At 40.2% G+C, this 18,802-nt stretch overlaps 1 pseudogene; it reads left to right on the top strand.

Moving 5' to 3' along the window:
- The first annotated feature begins 10,865 nt into the window (after window positions 1-10,865).
- LOC101572617 overlaps window positions 10,866-18,802 on the top strand; it is a 98,924-nt pseudogene continuing 90,987 nt past the window's right edge.

Raw genomic sequence — 18,802 nt, 5'->3', positions numbered from 1 at the left:
AAGAAGAAGAAGAAGGAAAAGAAAATTTAGTAACTAGTCATTATGTAGGGTTATGCCTTCTGTTATATGTTACAATCTTTTTGGTTTGGTTTTCATATCGTTTAATTTTGTCTTTTGCATTCTTTGGTATTGAACTCATGGACTTCACAGTGCATTTTATTCCTGGCCCTTTTTATTTTCTATTTTGAGACAGGGTCTTTCTAAATCACTAAATAACCCAGTCTGGGATCAGACTCACAGTCCCCAGCCTTGTGCAGTGCTAGGATTACAAGAATGCATCATCACACTCAACTGATCATTTTCTAATTACGTCTTAAATACACCCAGGTAAAACAAGAAAAAAGACGCCATAGGCTGTACTCAGGACAGACTTAGACTGGGAGTCAAAAGAAGTGTCATAAGCTTGGAAAAAGCAGATATTTCCAGCATTGGGGTTTATTAAAAGACTACATGAGGGACTATCCAAAGAAATAGATCTTCCCAAATGATGTGGCTGTTCAATGACACAGATTCTCAGTCAAACACTAACTGCTGCTTTACGGAGCATTCACTAATTACAATCATTCCCATATTATGTTCAGTGGATCATCTGAAAGCATATAAAGCATTCCCTCATTAATTCATTTAACGTTTGATGGTGCCCCTAGCCTAGATCCTATTCTAAGTTCTAGAAATAAGTGACTTGCAAGGTCTCTCCTACTTGGGAGTTCAGCTGGTCTTGTGAGAAGCTGGGGTCAGACATCTAAATAAAAGCCAGATACCTAAAGCTAGAGAGAGGATGGATAGAGAAAGGGGGAAAGGGTGAGGGAAAGGAAGGGCAGGAGGGGAAGGGAATGTTCAATAACCACAAACACTAAGCAGAGAATTGAAAGCAAAAGTGAAAGGGAGGAATCAGTAGCTATTTTATAAGATTCATCAAAGAGACTCTCAGATCCGAATGACAGTAGAAGACCAGCCAAAAGTGATCTGGGGTGAAAGCAAACAGGAAATACCTAGCATCAGCTCACAATTCCTAAAATAAAATTAAAAAGCACAATTGAAAAACAAAACGTACCCAGAAAGAAACACGAGTTGTTTCAGTTTCTGATCACTATAATTTCAAACTTCATTTAAAACACCAGAGTAAGGCTCTCACTATTGAATGATATGAAAAGTTTAAATGAAAGCTTAAGAAGAGAGTTTTTAAAAAATCTTTAAGGTTGCTGCAACAGCTAAATTGAAAGAAAATCTTAACTTATACTTTTAAGTGACTGCTTCACCTACCATCCTCTGTCTTAAGTTTTTATGAAAGGAGCTGAAAATTCCTTTTGGACTGACTACTAGCAGGCAACAGAAACATTGCTACAAGACTCAAGGGAAACAATCAGAATCTTAGCCAAGTATGTAGAACCTTGTGGCTTCTCTCTTCACTGATGAGGACATCCAGTGATCTTACAGCAGCTCCTTGATCAACACAATATCCATTAGTGTACAAAAATCATGACAGATAAAGTTTTCAATTTCAGAAACAATTAGAGGTCCTGAAAGGCCAAGTGGAATAGCTGACTTACAATCACTGATTAAACATCCCGGAGGAGCAGCAGGCCCTGAGCCACAACCGCCTGCTTCATGCTGTACCTGTATTTGTGTTGTCAATATAGTAAGCATGTGTTTGAGGAAGTTCCAGTGTCCTTCTAGCTTTGTTCTAAACAAGATTTTGTATTAATGAGGTAAGAATACAGAAAAATTTGGTTTATGTTACACTTTCACCATTCTTGACATTATAGTGCAAGAGCAGTTAAGACAAATGTTGCAAGGTCTCCGTGTCTCACTCAGTTCATCTGTTTTTCACTTCTATCCATAGAAGTCATTTTCCTCAAACTGCGAGAAAACAGGATGAAGATAGCATCAAAGGAACTTGAAGTAGTAGATACAAAGTGCTGGACCATTCTTTTTTTTGTATGTATTTAGTACAGGGTCCATAGGATCTCACTACACAGATCTGACTCCTAGTGATCCTCCTGTTTTCAGCCTCCCAAGCGCTGGAATTACAGGCACGTGCAATTGCACCCAGTCTCAGTCTCCATCTCAGCACACCCTGGGGGCAGGGCTGGCAAAGCATGCAGGGAATTGAACCCAGGTCCCTGTGTTTGCCTAAGCAGGTGCTTTAATCCACTGAGCTACCAACCATTCTTTTGCATGATCATAAGTGAGGATGGACTTATAACTAGAAGTTCCTTAATATTGTCCTGTGTCCCTGCATCCTTGCTTTTCTTAATTCTTTGGTTGAAGTGAAGCCCTACCCAGATGCTTCCATGAAAAATAGCATTTTCTGTGTCATCGATGAACACAAAGCACACGACTTAACTTGTAGAAGAGTTTTCTTTCTGAAAAGAAAATGAGGGATCTGGTCCCAGGAAGTCTCAGCTCATCATAATGTTCTAGAACAGACACATTCTGATGAAGAACTTGCCAGGCCTATTGACTCACTTCCATCTCCTTTCTCTCCTCATAAAAGCCCTTTGAGCCTGAGTCCCTCAATATAGAGATCTTGTAACAAGTACCTAAAGTTGCTTTCACTAAGGCGCTGACTTTCACTTAAGCCTGCAGATAAATATCCAATGGATAACTTTTAAAAGTAGGATAAAACTTTTGTATCTGACAAGGTCAGTCAAATCCCCTCAGTCAAATTATCCTGAACTCTGTACCTCAGATTGTAGATCCTTTGTCAGTGTCAGCCATGTGGATGAGTCATGGCCATTGCTTGAACAATTTGCTTGCTGTGAAAGCCTGAGAGAATGTTTTCTTTCCATGTGACTCTCCTTAGGCACACTCTACACCATCGATCACTTTCCCCTGTGGCCCTATAATCTCCTTGATCAGTAAATTTGGGACATAACTGAGTTACAGGATGTCACTGTACAGGTTCTCCTATGTCCTGAGTCCAGGACCATTTCGTGTCTGTATATACAAAATAGTTAGGATAGATATGCAGCTACTTTCTCTTAATTCAATGAGAAGAAAGATTTGTACTAATATTGTTTAGACAGGATATCATGTCTGCATCTTGTACTATGAATAACCACTACAAAGACAACAATATGCAATGTATTAATTATTGAAACTATCCCACTAATTGGTTTTGAAACTGTCTCGTTGCTATTTGTTCCTCAATAAAATTAATTAAAAAATAAAAGTAGTATGAAAACTTATCTCTGCCTGCATTTTGTATCTGTCTCCTTTATTTTGTGTCATTCTCTCCCACTTCCACCTTGTATTCTGGAAAAAATAGGTATAATCTGTACATATCCCTGTGACAAGGGGTATATGATGGTATATACCTATTATCCTAGGATTCAGGAGGATTACTGCAAGTTTGAGCCTAACCTTGACCACAGAGTAGTGAGACTCAGTCTGAAAAGCCAAAAAAAAAAAATTCTGACCAATCATGACATGATTATCAGCTAGACTACACAGTCTGCTCAAGACCTTAGGAGTCCCTGTATAATTTAGGAACTCATATAAGACTAACAGCACTGGTACGTTTGTCTTCTTAGTATAGTTACACTGATTAGAGTTCTTTCTTGACCTCATCACTGGCTGGCCCTTTCCTGGCATCATGCGATAGGTGGCAGTACCTCATCCTTCTAGACCCTGGACCCAGGGACTTTGCCTAAAACCCTCCTAACCCTTCGAGGAGATAGACCGTTTATCTGGGTCCTGGGCAGCATTTCAATAAACCTGATTCCTTTCCACCAACTCCTATCTCCCCCATTTTGGTCACTTTGAGCAAAGGGCAGTCTAGATATTTGATTCCAGAAACATCCTTGGGAATGTAAAGCAGAAAAACAGAAGAAGTGAAACATCAAAGAAAGTATCAACTTGGAAACTCATTTAACTCAAATTTCAGGAACCTGGGTAAAGATGGTGAGAGTACAGGCAGTGCCCCAGAAACCCAGGTCCCAAAAGGCAAAATAAAAGCAGGAGTCAAAAGGTTGCTGAGTAATCATGAGCTGAGGACCACACGAATTCTAAAGCAGGCCCTAGCACCAGCAACAAGGAAACTCAGAAATAGAAGTGACAGCTGTATCCAACAGTTTCTTAAATATTTCCCATAGGAACAGTTGTCTCATTATTTATATTTTCTTTTAAAATAATAACTGGAGCTTTTCTCTTTTTTGCTAAAAGGTGACAGAATGAATGCATATTTACTTAGCTCCTTTCCCAGAAACTCACTGAAATGGATGAGAAATACCAAAAATTAGAGCCTGAAAATGTTTTTCCAAGGTGAATTCAGAGAATGGAAATCCACCCCAAGCCCTGTGCTTGTAAAAATGAACAAGTGTTGTTAGCAATTATGCAAGAGGAACTACAAATATCAATTCAACAAATGTTTATTGAACTGTATGCCAAAGTGGGTTTGAACATATGCTATTGTATACTTACAATGTATTTTTTAGCCCCCAAAATCATGAAAGACAATTACAGGTAAGGAAAGACAATAAATAGAAGCCAAAGAAGTGCTTCACTAACTTAATAAACTCTAAGGCAGTGTCTTAGTTACTCCTCTTGTTGCTGGGATAAAAATACCCAACACCTGCAATTAATGGTAGGAGATGTTTTTAGTTGGGCTCATGGTGCCTGCAGGTTTCGGCCCATAGTTTTCTGTACTGGATGGCATGGTGAAGGGGATTTGCAGAGGAGAGGAAGCTCCTAGCAAGGCAGCAGAAAAGCAAACAGAGTGAAAGGAGGAGCCTCGAAGAGATAAATCCTGCCAGGCCACACCCCCAGGGATCCACCTCTTCTGACCAGACTCTACCTCCTAACAGCAAGTCAGGCTATAAACTATGAACTAACCCCCTGGTGATCACCACCTCCCCATGTTCTAATCTCCTCCCCCAAACCCCATCTATGAACATAGGAAGCTTTGGGGGGACACCTAGACACAAGCCACAACAGTCAGCAAATGAAGGACCTTGACAGAGAGTTTCAGCGCTCCTGTGCACCCCTCCTCCTGCCAGGGTGAGCAGCTGACCTGAAGTGCTGGGTGGTCAGAAGCTGAAGGGGTTGGGCTCAGGACCAAGGGGTCATTGTAGGAAATAGCAAGGAATGTAAACACAAACACTGCTGAAGCAAGACTCCTTATTTTGTTCCACAACCCCCTAGTGGAGGATTAAGAAGAGTTGAAATCTAACTCTCAAGAGGCCAAGAGCACAATTTTATAGTTCTCAAATATACAAAAAGAAGAATTAATTAGGAAGGGAAAGCAATCATATTGCCCACTTCCTGAATAAATAACAATCAGAAAGCACTGCCTCTCTTCAGAGATTACTAAGGTAAAGATCCAATAGTGATATCTGTACACAGTATACTACAAAACCAATAGCCTAAGTAGTCACCCTCTTGATGCCGGGACAAAACACCTGAACCCACCAGTTAAAGGAAAGGTAGTTTTGAATTTTGGATTTTTGGATTCATAATTTCAGAGGGTAAAATCCATGATCACAGATTTCAAGGCAGAAACTTCACAGTGGAAGTGTATGCTGGAGCAAATCTGCTCCGTTCCTGGAGTCTCTAAATCAGAGCACAAATGACCCATGCCAGAGCCAGAAGGGATGGGACTGGACACAGAAATATGTTAGTGCTCCTGTTGCTGAAACCCAGTCCTTAACACCCACACTTGGAGGAGAAAAGGTTTATTTTGACTTAACAGTTTCAAGGGTTTCAGCTCACCATTGTCTCAATCCAAGGCAGGAACATCTGGTACAAGAGCAGTGTAGTTCATAGGAGCTGAGATAGTAGAAGAGGGGCACAGGGGCAAGGATGAAGGAGCCCAGGATCAGACCAGATCCAGAGCCCAATATACAGACACGCCCAGATACACCCAGAAGTTATTTCACTCATCTTCTTGGTAGCCCACAAATGGGTCTAATTGACAATAAGCTTAACCGAGGATACTCTAAAACAGAGGTAAGGTTAATAAGGGAAAATGGACTCTACAAATAAATGGAACAAAGATAAAAATAATGTATTACATATATCAAAAAAGCTAGAAGAAAAGATTTTGAATGTGTTCATCCCAAAGAATGATAAATGGTTTCTACAGCAGAAGAGATGAATACTTCAGAGAAACGGCTACTCCATAAACATTTCTTTGTAGTACAGAAAACATTACATGAGATCATCTCAAAGTTGTGAAAAATCAAAGAAGATAGGGACTTTACCCAAAAGGATATCAAAAGATGGCTGTGGTGGTAATGGCCTGTAATCTCAACACTCAGAACAGTGAGACAGTAAGTTCAGAAATTTGAGGATGCCTGAACTATATGGTGAAAACTTGACTCAGAGAGAGAGAGAGAGAGAGAGAGAGAGAGAGAGAGAGAGAGAGAGAGAGAGATCCATGAGATCAATTGAGGAATAAGACAATACAAGAAAATGAAAACCTTAAACCAGAATGAGGGCAGGGGAAATGGCTCAGTAGAATAAGCGCTTCCCTGGCAAGCACAAGGGCCTGAGTTCAATCCCTGGTTCTGTTAAAAAAAAAAAAGAAAAGAAAACAAAACCAGAATGGTAGGAAGAAAAAGTAAATCAGAGTTGGTAAACAGAGTCAGGAACATATAGTTTGCATAGAAGACCACCAAATGTAAAGGAAAATCAGAATGTATAAAAATGATGCTATGAAATAAATATAGTGGCTATCTAATGTCTTATAATTATAGTCCTGACAAAAATAATCAGTATAAGTGGGAAAAAAATACAGAATGATAATAGGAAGTCATTTTCTGAAATAAAAGAGAAGAAGATTGCCCAAATTGAAAGGGCTTAATGCCACACAAGTACAAGTTATTACCAACCCATTGAAACAGAAACACAGTGAAGCTACTGAGATTCAAAGAAAAAGGTTTACAAGCAATTAAGCAAAATAAACAGAATGCATGAAAGAAAAATCAAGCTAAACTCATAATTTTCAACAGTTTTAAATGCCAAAAGACAATTTGAGTAATGTCTACAGAAGGAGAGGAAAATTTTTGTTCTTAATCTTTTTAATTGTATCATTAAGCTTTTGTGGTCTATCTCATAATCAGTCTTTGAAAATGTTCTGTGAGTTCTAAAAAAAAAAACAACAACTGTGCTTTCTAAAGTTACCCAGGAAACGTTTTTAAACTAGTTTATAGTAGGAAAGAAAACATGAGTCTTCATGGGAATAATACAAAAGAAATTTTTTGATCACAATGCAATAAAAGTAGAAATCCAAAATGGAGGTAAATATCAAAAACCCATATAGTTGAAAATTTTTAAGACAGATTATTTTACAAAATAATTTGCACTCTTGGGTCCCACAGTATATTAAAGGTTGACACCAAAGGCATTAGAAATAAAAAGCATGAAGTTATCACTTACCAAAACCAAGGGGAAAAAAATCCACCACTAAATTACAGCAAAGTCTATGGCCTAAAACACACATTAACAAGAGAAGGAAGAACAAGGATGAGGAGGAGGAGAAAAGGGAAGAAACTATTACATTTAAGTTAAAAAAAAATAACAACATACATATAAGAACCAACAAATTAAATACTAGTGTACATATCCAATAACTTGAATAAATTTCAACAAAAAAGCCAGACCACCATGTAGAATTTAATATGTATGTATGAGAAGTTTAAGAACAGTCCATTGTGATTTATGGGAATAGAAATCAGCAGAGTGACTGCCTCTTGGGGTGAGGTACAGCGGTATTCACAGAGCAATAGTAGGAGACGACCTTCAGGGACAAGGAAAAGTGCTACAATTTCACCTGAACGATGATGCTACATGCAAACACACAAAGGCAAAAAGTCATGAGGCAGGTATACTTAAGAAATTATGTTAGTAAATAATATTGGAACGTACTAAAGAAATTTTAATTTAAAAACAGTACATAATGAGTTAGAAATACAGAGCATAAAATTCATTGCTAAACTCAAGAATTAATCATTTTCTCATCAATGAGACACAATGGGTACCACCTACATCGTACAGAAGGAAAGCATTGTTCGGGCTCCTGGCTTCCGTCCTAGGTAGAAAGGCCAGGAAGGAAGCCTCAGGTAGGGGGAAGAGGCTCACAGCGTGGCCATCAGAAAGCAGCAAGGGAAGACAGGGTCTAAAGAGGAGTCGCACCGTCCAGGTCAGCCTCTCACTCTCTTCTGTCCAGACACCACCTGCGAATGGCACACTTGGCTCTGAACGCACAGTGAATTACCCCACGGATGAGTGCGGTATCCCTTTGGGGCTTCCATCTCCTTCCAAAAGTCCCACCTCTGGCTGAGAAATGGAGGAACTGGGGACCCCAAGGAGAAGAAGGGGAGGTAAAAGTAGTCAAGCTGCCTTGTGTACATTTATTAGCTCGCCACTAAGAATGTAATCATTATGTACTGCACACATGTACTAATACAAAAATTTTAAAACGATTTTGGAACAAGCTCTTGTTAAGTTGTCTAGGCTGGTTTCAAAGGAGTAACCCTCCGCCTCAGCTTCCTGAGTAGCTGTGATAGTGGGCATGCACCACCAGGCCTGCCTCATTTCTAGCGCAGCGATACTTACCTTTTCAACCTGAAGCGCTTGAGTCCAAACCACTTCAACAAAAGCAATAAATTATTGAAGAACATGGAGAAAGAAATACACAGTGTTTAATTTTTAAAACCTACCAAAATGCACAAAAAGAATAATAGATTATATTTATCAATATTAGACACGAACCTTAATGAAAGTATAAGTTAATAGAGTAATACACATACAGAAAGAATAGCATACGGCCAGCGAGATAGCTCAGTGGTCTAAAGCACCTGCTTAGGCAAGCATAGGCAGGCGCAGGGGCTGCAGTTCAGTCCCCAGCACCACGTGCTGTACCAGCCCCGCTCTCAGGGTGGGCTGAGCTGCACAAAAAAAAAGATAAAGAAAAAAAAATAACATACCACAATCAAATTGTTTCACTCCAAGAATGGAAAATAGTCACTACATATAAACACACTAATAACGATGTTTATTTAAAGTCTATAAATCGTATTATCTTCTTATCAGGTACTAACAGCATTTTATAAAATGCATCCTTCTAACCAAATATCAATGCCACTAATTTTTCAAATTACGAAAATCAAGAAAGCTGTGTTAGATGCGAGTGAAGAAATCGCGTAGAAGGTAGAGTGGTGCACTCTTTCGGATGTTGCCGACTGCCATGTGAATCGGAAATGAGACACGATGACTGGGGTTGCGGGGGTGGTGGGATCCTGGATAAAGCTGCGTCCTTATCGTGGTGGGAATGGATTGTTGACTGATGCGTTCGGGGCAAGAATGAAAGAGGAAAAGCTGAGGCAACAAGAGTGGACAGTCTTGAAAATTATAGGATAAAGAGGAGAAAAATGAGGTCCTTGCTAAAAGAGGGTGTGAGCTCAAGGAAGGATACATTGAAATATATCTCAATGGTGACTCCATAAAGAGGAGGAAAGATTGCCGCTGCAAGAGAGGCAGAAGAGATCCAGGGCCAAGGTCACAAGCAGCGCCGGGACAGCTGGCCTTAAGAAAGAGCAGGGACAGCTCACCCTCAGTAAAATAAGCGAGGGAGGAGCCCAGAGGTGCAGGCGCAGAAGGGCTGGACGATTTGATGCTGCAGAGAAGGGGAGCTTGGCACTGCGCCCACTCTCCGTGAGGCAAGAATCACAGAGGAGAGTGAAAGAGGTGCGGTGCATTAAAGGCTTGAGACAGATAAAGATGGTGGAAAGGCATCTTCTGGGAATCGCAGAAGAGTGCTGATGGGAGGAAGGATAACAAAGATTGCTGGGATCTGTTGAGGGCCCACCTGGGATATGCGGTCATAGATTATAAGATCAGTCACCACGGTGAGGTGTTTTGTTCCAGGTGTGTTTATGCAGAAGGGATAAAACTGGCTTCCCAACAGAGCTGGACCTTTTCTAGGTGAATACAACAGAAAGAAAGAGGAGACACGGGTGTGAAGATGGATGCAGGGAGCGACTGTTACCACCTATACGGCAGGCTCTCCATTGAGTTAGGGGCCATGTGAAGGAATCAAATGGTGAGACATTCTTCATTCAGTAGGTGGAAGGTCTTAACGTGATCACAACTGCCTTGAGTTGTTTTATTAGAATAAGACGGGAAAGGCAGGAAGTAGATGGGCAGCGAGTGAGACACTTAAAAATGGAGATAAGAGTGGGGAAAAAAAGCGTTAGGAGTGAGGAAGATAAGGCACCAAGAAACAGCAATGGTGGTTTTCTGTCTCCATCTTACTCAGTACACACAGTGCAGCCTTGGTGCGGTCAGTGAGGTTGCCGGCTCTGTACACACCCTGCCTGGCTGACCCTATGCCCTCCCTTCTATCACTCTGAGCCAACTCACCTCTCTGCTCTTCCTAAAGCTTGCCAGGACATGCACATCTCACACTCCTCTGCATTGGCTACGTTGACCCAGAATGATTTCCCCTGTCATCATCACACTGCAAATGTCCCCACACAATCTAAAATCACCCCACTCAGCAGGGGATTTAGCTCAGTGACACAATGCCTTCCTGGCAAGGACGAATATGTGAATACAATCCCCAATTTAAAAAAAAATTGTTTTTTGCTTGTTATGGTTGTTGTTGTTGTTGTTTACCAAGATGGCACCAAAGGCCATGAGGAGTAGCTGCTCCTCCCAAAGCAAAAGCTTTGAAGGCCAAAAAGGCCATACTGAAAGGCACCCACAGCCACAAAAGGAAGATCCAGATATCACGAACTTTCCCCTGTCCCAAGACACTGCAGCTCTGAAGGCAGCCCAGATACCCTCGGAATAGCGCCCCCAGGAGAAACAAGCTTGACCACTATGCCATCATCAGGTTCCCCCTGACCACAGAGTCAGCCATGAAAGAGATCGAGCACAACAGCACACTCCTGCTCATGGTGCACTTCAAGGCCAATAAGCACCAGATCAAGCCAACTGTGAAGAAGTTCTATGACATCAAGGTGGCCAAGGTCAACACCCACTCAGGCCTGATGGAGGGAAGAAGGCATACACTCAGCTGGCTCCCTACCATGATGTTTTAGATGTTGCAAACAAAACTGGGATCATCTAAACTGAGCCCAGCGCATGGGCCAGGGTTTGATCTCCAGGCCTGCCGTGCAGGCCCCACCACCAGAGCACACTAAAATGGCAATAGAGATGGGATGGCGTGGTGGCCCACACCTGTAATCCCAGCTCTTGGGAGGCTGTAAACAGGTGGATCACTAAGAGTCTGATCTAGTAGTGAGACCCTGAACACCCTACAGACCAAACATTCCTAAAAAACATAAAATAAAATAAAAATAAAAAATAAACTGAGCCCAGCTGGCCAATTCTACATACATAAAAAAATAGATGAATAAAATCATCCCACTCATCCCTCTCCAACATTTCCTGTCTACTTCTCTGCTTTGTTTTACTCTACTACCCTTGTCACAATCTAAGATACACATTTTATTTAGCTTCTGGATTCCTCCCCACCCCTCCCAGGGGCCCATAAGCTCAGAGAAAGCAGGGATTTTTGTCTCTTGTTTAATGATATTTCCCCAGCAATGAAAATAGTGCTTAACAAATTGTAGGTGACCAGAAAACATTTGTTGAGAGAGAGAGAGAGAGAGAGAGAGAGAGAGAGAGAGAGAGAGAGAAGAGAGAGACAGAGACAGAGTGAGACAGAGAGGTGAAAGAAATATATGGATTTCTAAACTCTTTACTAAACTGGGGAAGACCTAACTTAATTCCAGAGTAATATTATATCTTTTTAATGTATCATTTATTTCTATGTAAAAGTTAAGCATCTATAATAATAGTCTATTTTTGAGGAAAAAAAAACAGTGTGCCTTAAAAGTAAAGAAACGTCTACACTAAAAACAAAATCTCCCTAGGAATGTTTAATTTTAGCTTGTCGACTCTCAGCCCTTATCCACCTCTCTGAGCTATTCCTTAAATAAAAATAGTTCTACACGTCTTATGTAGTTTTAAATGAAGTACATAAGTTTTGGTAAGAATCAGATCTACAACCAAAATCTAAATTTATAAATAAGAAATTTTTATTTTTGTTGCTAAAGAATATATCTAGTACCATTTTTAAAACTCTAAGTTTTCATCTAAGCTATCCAGATTAATGAGGGAAGTTATCCCAGAAACATTCAAATGTAAATTCATAAAAATAACTAACAATGGATTTGTTCTTAAACCCAAAGCTATTTCCAAGCTAGATGAACAATGTCGTAGGTTATCACACTGAGCATATGCAAGAGGGGTCACGGTTTCGAAATGAAGTTTAAATTCTTTACTTCCTGGTATTCTTGTAACTGCGCGTACAATAATGATGGATCCAGATCTTCAAAGCAAGCAATACAAGAAGCCGAACTCTTCTTCAGCAGAAAAACTGATAACCTGCGGACGTCTCAGGCAGTGCATTAATGTGCACCAGTTCAACATGAAAACTCAAAAACAATTTTCCCCATTCTCATTCTCTTTCCCTCGGCTCCTCTTCTCTGGCCAATTGTTTTTCTGCTGTACCTTGTAGCCTCAGTGGGGAGTCACTGTGCAGGATAGCCTAGTAGTAGGTTCTGGCTCAGAGGTAAGCAGCTAATCCTGAATACAGAACATGGATATGCCCTGAGACCATTCCACTCCACTCACCTAGGAAGTCAGCAGCTTCTCTGAAATGCAGAAGTGACACCACCAAAACAATCATAAAATTCAATGCCATAGCTTAAAGGCCATATAATCTACTGCAACAAACCCTAAGTGATCAGAGAGATGTCTATTCCTCTTTAGTTATTGGTCAGGAGTTCATTGATTTTAAGCAACCAAAACTGACTCCAGATCTCCTAGCAATAGATTAAAACTACTGTACTAAACCCAGGAAGAACAAAAACTGTTGTCAAATTTTTCATATCTAGACTAAAAAGCAGTAACAGCTTCCTTCCTTCTGGTATGTCTCCCCATTCATTCTGTAGATGTCCTGGAGACTAAGTCAGTTTCTTTCAGCTTGAGTCCTTGGGACTCCTGATGGCCATGTATGAGCAAGTCAATGTGACTGACAATTCCACTGGACCATATGGAAGGGTAAGTGCTGCTCCCTAAAGGAAAAAGGGATGAAAATGAGAAGCTGGTAAGCAAACGCAATGATCCACTACAGCTGCTGTTCTGAGTAGACTGCCAGAACATTATGCAAGTATGATGACCAAGAGGCTTTATGGCTACGCCCTTGGGGAAAATATGTCCCCTAGGAAGAGATTACAGGCAGCATGGCAGCCGAGAGAGATCCTCATAGCAAATAACACTGACTCATCCCATTGCAGGCATCTCAGAAACAAGAGCACGACATAGACTAGGTGGTTTGCAGAAGAGAACAGAAGAAATCCTGCGTGAGAGAATGCAGAAGACCTCATACATGAGAACTCCAGAAGATTGGAAAGCTTGATAAAATGTGCTGAAGTCCCACCCACAGGTAGGGAAGAACTGTCATGTTCATGAAATTGAGAACTAACATCAAGGCACATTTCACTGGAAAACATCAAGTCCCTCTTAATTCTTTTGGGTTCTTCAAGAATAGGGGAAAAAGGTAACTTAGTTCCAGTATCATGCTTATTTAGCTATGGCTCTTAAAATAGAACGTTGCTGCTACTAACAAGGTGGCAGCGGTTCTTCCCTCCCCGAAGGATCCAGATGTTGAAGCCCAATGGGGCTATGAAAGGAGCTGCCATATACCGGATCTCCCTTCTCCTGTGGAAAGAGTGAAAACTCAGGTTATTTCTGAGTTCAAAATGCTTCTTCATCCACTTTCCATTGTCATATTCTCCAAGGATATGTTATGTCCCAAGTTGGCTCAAAGGGATAAAGATGTGGACCTTGGCATGAATTGAATAATAGCATCAAATCCTTGCCTCCCTCCAACCGTGTCACTATACATTTCATATCTGGAACACGTGGTCCAAATAAAAGCCTAGAGGAAGATCAAAGGGAAAAAAATGTAATTATAAAATTTGCAGATATGCACTCGGTGAGCCTAAGTCACAGATGTGTTGGCCACTGGGTAATAATTATAAACTTTAGATCTTCTCTTTTTTTGCCCCTTTTAAATTTTTTTATATTAATTTTATTGAGAAAGAAGTAGCAATGAGACAGTTTCAAAACAGGTTAGTAGGACAGTTGCAATAATTAGTACATTGTATATTGTTGTCTTTGTAGTAGTTATTTGCCTCTTTTAATTTTTATTTTAATTTTTGAAATAGACTCTCACCAAATTGTCCAGGCTGCCTTCAAACTTGGAATCCTCCAGACTCACCCTTCCAACCTTTTGAGATCATATGTGTGTGTCAGGTCCTTGATTCTTTTTAAATATTAGTTAATTCAGTGTCTTCTACTTTGCCATCTAGAAAAGACCTTTTTAATGTTTTTACTAATATATATTTGCAGTACACGGTGTTCACATTCATCTTAGAGACTAGGTACATGTACTTAAGTATATCTTGATTCTTTTACTACCTTCCTTCCCATTCTCCTCTCTCCCTTCGTCGCTAGATCCCCTTCTCACATTTACTTTTTTTTTAGTTTGTGCAGTTACTGTATTTGTACTTTGAATTTCTCCATATAGTATTTAAGAGAAACCATACAGTATTTAAGCTTGTGTGTCTAACTTATCTCATTCAACCTTATGTTTCTAAGTGCATCCATTTTCCTATAAATGTCTCAAATTTATCTTCACTTACAACTGAGTAGCATTCTGTATAAATATCATGTTTTCTTTATCTATTTACCTGCTGATGGGCAGACAGGCTACTTCCAAGATTTAGCTATATGCGTTGTGCTGCTATAAGTATTGGTATGCCTCACTCACTATAATATGGTATCTTTAATTCTTTGGGGAAGATGACTAGAAGGGACTATTTGGGACAAATGGAATTTCTTTTTTTTTTTTTTAATTTTTATTCATTAGAGAGAGAGAGAGAGAGAGAGAGAGAGAGAGAGAGAGAGAGTGTGGGGTGTGTGTGTGTGGCCAGCTCAGCCCACCAGGGGGCGGGGCTGGCTGGCATGTGGTGCTGGGGGATTGAACCGCGGTCCCTGATGCCTTGCCAAGCTTGTTCTAAGTAGGTGCTTTAGACCACTGAGCCATCTCTCCAGCCCCTGGAATTTCTATTTTTAGCCTTTTGAGAAATCTCCACGTTGATTTCCATAATGGTTGTACTAATTTACATTCCCATCAGCAAGACAGAGTGCTCTTTTTTGTTCACAGCCTCACCAGCATTTGCTATGATTTGATTTCTTGAAGATAGCTCTTCTTTCCGGAGTAAGATAAAGTCTCAGTGTTGTTTTAATTTGTATTCCACTAATATCCAGTGAAGTTGAACAATTCTCATGTATTTGTTGACCATTTGTATTTTTTTTCTATGTAAAGGTCTACCTCAGTTGCCCTTTAGTTATTTATTTGTTTGTTTATTTGTTTATTATTTGGTGCAGGATCTTGCTACTCATCTCAGACTATAGCGATCCTCCTGTCTGAGGCTCCTCAGAGCTGGGATTACAAGCGTGCACCACCACGCCCAGGTTTGGTGGTCTGCACATGGTGCCCACGGTTCCAGGGTTGGTACAGCATGTTGGTACAGGGATTGAACTCAGCTCCTTGAGCTTGCCAGGCAAGCACTTAGACTGTCGAGCTATCTCCCCAGCTCCATCAGTTGACCATTTTTGATGTGTCTTTTATTTGATCGGTCATTAACTCATTTTATGTTCTAGATATTAGCAGTCTGTCCCCAGGAAGGAACTTCTTGGCTCTGCACTGTAACTGACTCCCAAAAGTCAAGCCAGGCACGTTACAATCTCTAGGACAGTACAAGCAAAAGAGGGCTTCTTTCCACAGCTTTATACATGCCCTTTCTTATTTTTAAAAGATGCAGTAAATAATATTCCCATATTGCAGGTAAGAAGTTATTCCAAAGGGCTTGCTGGCATCTGAATGATCATTGTGTCTTGCCTCTGCTACAGAACATTTAGGAAACATTCTTGACTTAGCTACTTATATAACCAGTCATACGCCAAAGACCTGTTGGAAGGAAGAGCATTTGAAAGCTCTGGAGCACTGTTTAGTACTAGCTTCATGTTACCAATAAGGTTGGTTGCACTGACTTCTAAAAATAATCTCCTATTTCATCTTGATTTTACTTAATTATAAATCTTTTGGTAAGGTGAAGACCTTAGACTCCAACTTCAGCTCTGTATCTTGGATTTACTGTCTATCCAAACTTAGCTTCTGTGTTTGGGGTAGCTAAATATGTGTCATAGATTACCGCTGCAAATCGGAATCTAATTTCACCACACTTTAAAAAAAAATCTGGCTTCCAGTATGAATACTTATGGAAGTTCAGTTCTCATGCCTTCTAGATATCACCCTGCAGAATCTTTAGGAGGCCAAATTCAAAGATAAAAAATAAAATGTAAGTTACACAAAAGTCTAAGGGTTTCTTCATTTGGTGTTTAAAAAAAAAAACAGCAAAACATCATGTTCCCAAATTCTGGGAGAAAATAATAAAAGACATTCTATGCAGGTTTTATATTGTTTTGTATCTTATTGCTATAGATTTGAGTACTAAACATCTTAGGATAATAACATCAATAAAAGTACATTCAACCCGTGAGAGCACTAATAATCTATGTATTAAAAAAGAAACATTTCCTAAGAAACACACAGTTTCGTTAGACACAGCACATTCTTTTGAGACCTTTGTGTTTTCCAGCAGGATTATGAAATGGCTTTATGATTGTGGGGTCATAATTGCTTGCAGTTTCTCCAAATAAGGTTTCATTGTCTCATAATTATTACTCAGAGGTTTGATGAATCCACACGGAATCTAACACACACACATGAGAATCGCATGTTAAGCCATCAATAAATATACAAAATTTTGCATTGTGCAATACAAAAGTACCTGCTTATAAAAGAAGCGAAGAGACAAAGGTTGCTAGGCAACCACCTAGCAAAAGCCTTAACAATCCAGGTAACAAAGGGACTACGCAGCTGCCACCACCTGAAGGGTCTTGCTTGAAGGAAGCAACAAAAGAACACAGAGTGGGAGTTGAAATATAGATGAGAACCACTGCTATTCTGTCAGGATTGTACTTGAGCATATTTTATCAATTTTAACATGCTAATTTACAAACTCAGTAAAATAGATATTTCTTGGAATGTATCCAGTATTCAAAATTCTCCTGGCTTTTGCTGCACAGCTCTGACCCCATATTTTCTTTGTGGTCTGAGAGACATACTACACCGAAGCTTTTCTACTCACATGGTTGATGACAGGTAAAAGTGTCTCTGAGGTAAAGTTGCCTTTGATGGCCTCCAAATTTGCTTTTTTCTCTTTAGTGTGCTTCAGACTCTCAGGTATCCATTTTTTGAGGCTGTTTTCATAGAATTAAATGGATGCACAAATATATGTTGGTGAGGATTAGCTCAGATATGTGGTTTCCTATTTCCACCCTGTGAAAGAGGACATCTGAGAGAGGAGCTTGAAGAAAATTCAAAGGTATGAATTTCAGACAGAGAATCCCTGGGTGAGAATAGAGCTAGCCAGACCCAGACACCAGCTCTCCATCCAAACTAGCACTGCCATTGTACGGATGTAACATTCTTGATCTGTGACGCAAAGCGGTGGGTAGCTAAATGCATGATCTAGAGCCTGGTTTACACATGTCCTACCACCTGCTAGCCTTGCAACCTTTAGCAAGGTGCTTAGTGCAGTCAGTATCAGTCTTTAAGCCTTGTCTGTTGAAAGAGGATCCAAAAGAAAACCCAGAAAAAGAACCCCCTCTCCCAAAAAAACCTTGTTTATTCTGTGTCATTCATTCATTCAATAATCTTGAGAATGTATACAAAACACTGGATATTGCTGTCAATATAATAATGAAGATCAATAATGAATGGTTTCATTTCACTTATATAAATATTTTCAGGGTATTTATTAACTAAATATCCATCTATGTAGAATGTTTTGCTCCTGCATATGATGTAAACACATGTACTGTTTAGGAATAAAGAACATTCTAAATGAATGGAATGGGATTCCCATACGAGGAGGTTCTTGAATACTGACCTACACATTTTACCATCTTCCACTATCTGAGCATATTCTTATAGCAATGAGCCCCCTATTTCCCCCCACAAAAAAAACCAGAATGGTGTGCATATCTTAACTCTACCTGAATTTACATAGATCAAACAACATAGGATTATGTGTGCATAGGTAACTATATTTCAGGTCACCCGGACACTATCCAAAGGATATATGCAGGCCCATCAGGAAAACTTCATGAATAGAAAGTCAAGAACCCCACTGGACTTGTAATGGCCCCACAAGATCAGCCAAAGGAGTTCATACAATGTAAGTCCACATTTAGAGAACTGAAAATTTCTAACACAGAAAGGACACAATTAGTCAAATTAGGGAACAAAAACAGAGATTCAAGATAGGATTTTAAAAGAAAAAGCAATAAGCCATCTTTTACAAAGGGAAAAACTTGCTAAGAAGAGAAGTATAGTACTTTTGCTATTAATAAAAGAACTACATTGCTTTCATTGTCTTTTCAGTGTACTGAAAGATTCAGTAATTAACTGTGTTTCTAAAGCAATTGGAAGTCCCAGCCCAGGCTAAACGTGGGCCTGACCCTCTCCCAGCCCCTCGGGCCGCCCCCCACCACTCCGCAGTGCCTCCCCCACCCCGCCCGCCAAGTAGGATTTTCTGCCGAGTTCCAGGAGCCCCCAGACCCAGTCCTAGCCCAGGTCCGGTGAGTGTGC

The sequence above is a fragment of the Octodon degus genome, unplaced genomic scaffold, assembly GCF_000260255.1.
Source record: "Octodon degus isolate 3935 unplaced genomic scaffold, OctDeg1.0 scaffold00020, whole genome shotgun sequence".
Taxonomy (NCBI): domain Eukaryota; kingdom Metazoa; phylum Chordata; class Mammalia; order Rodentia; family Octodontidae; genus Octodon; species Octodon degus.
This window is presented reverse-complemented; position numbering and strand designations above follow the sequence as displayed.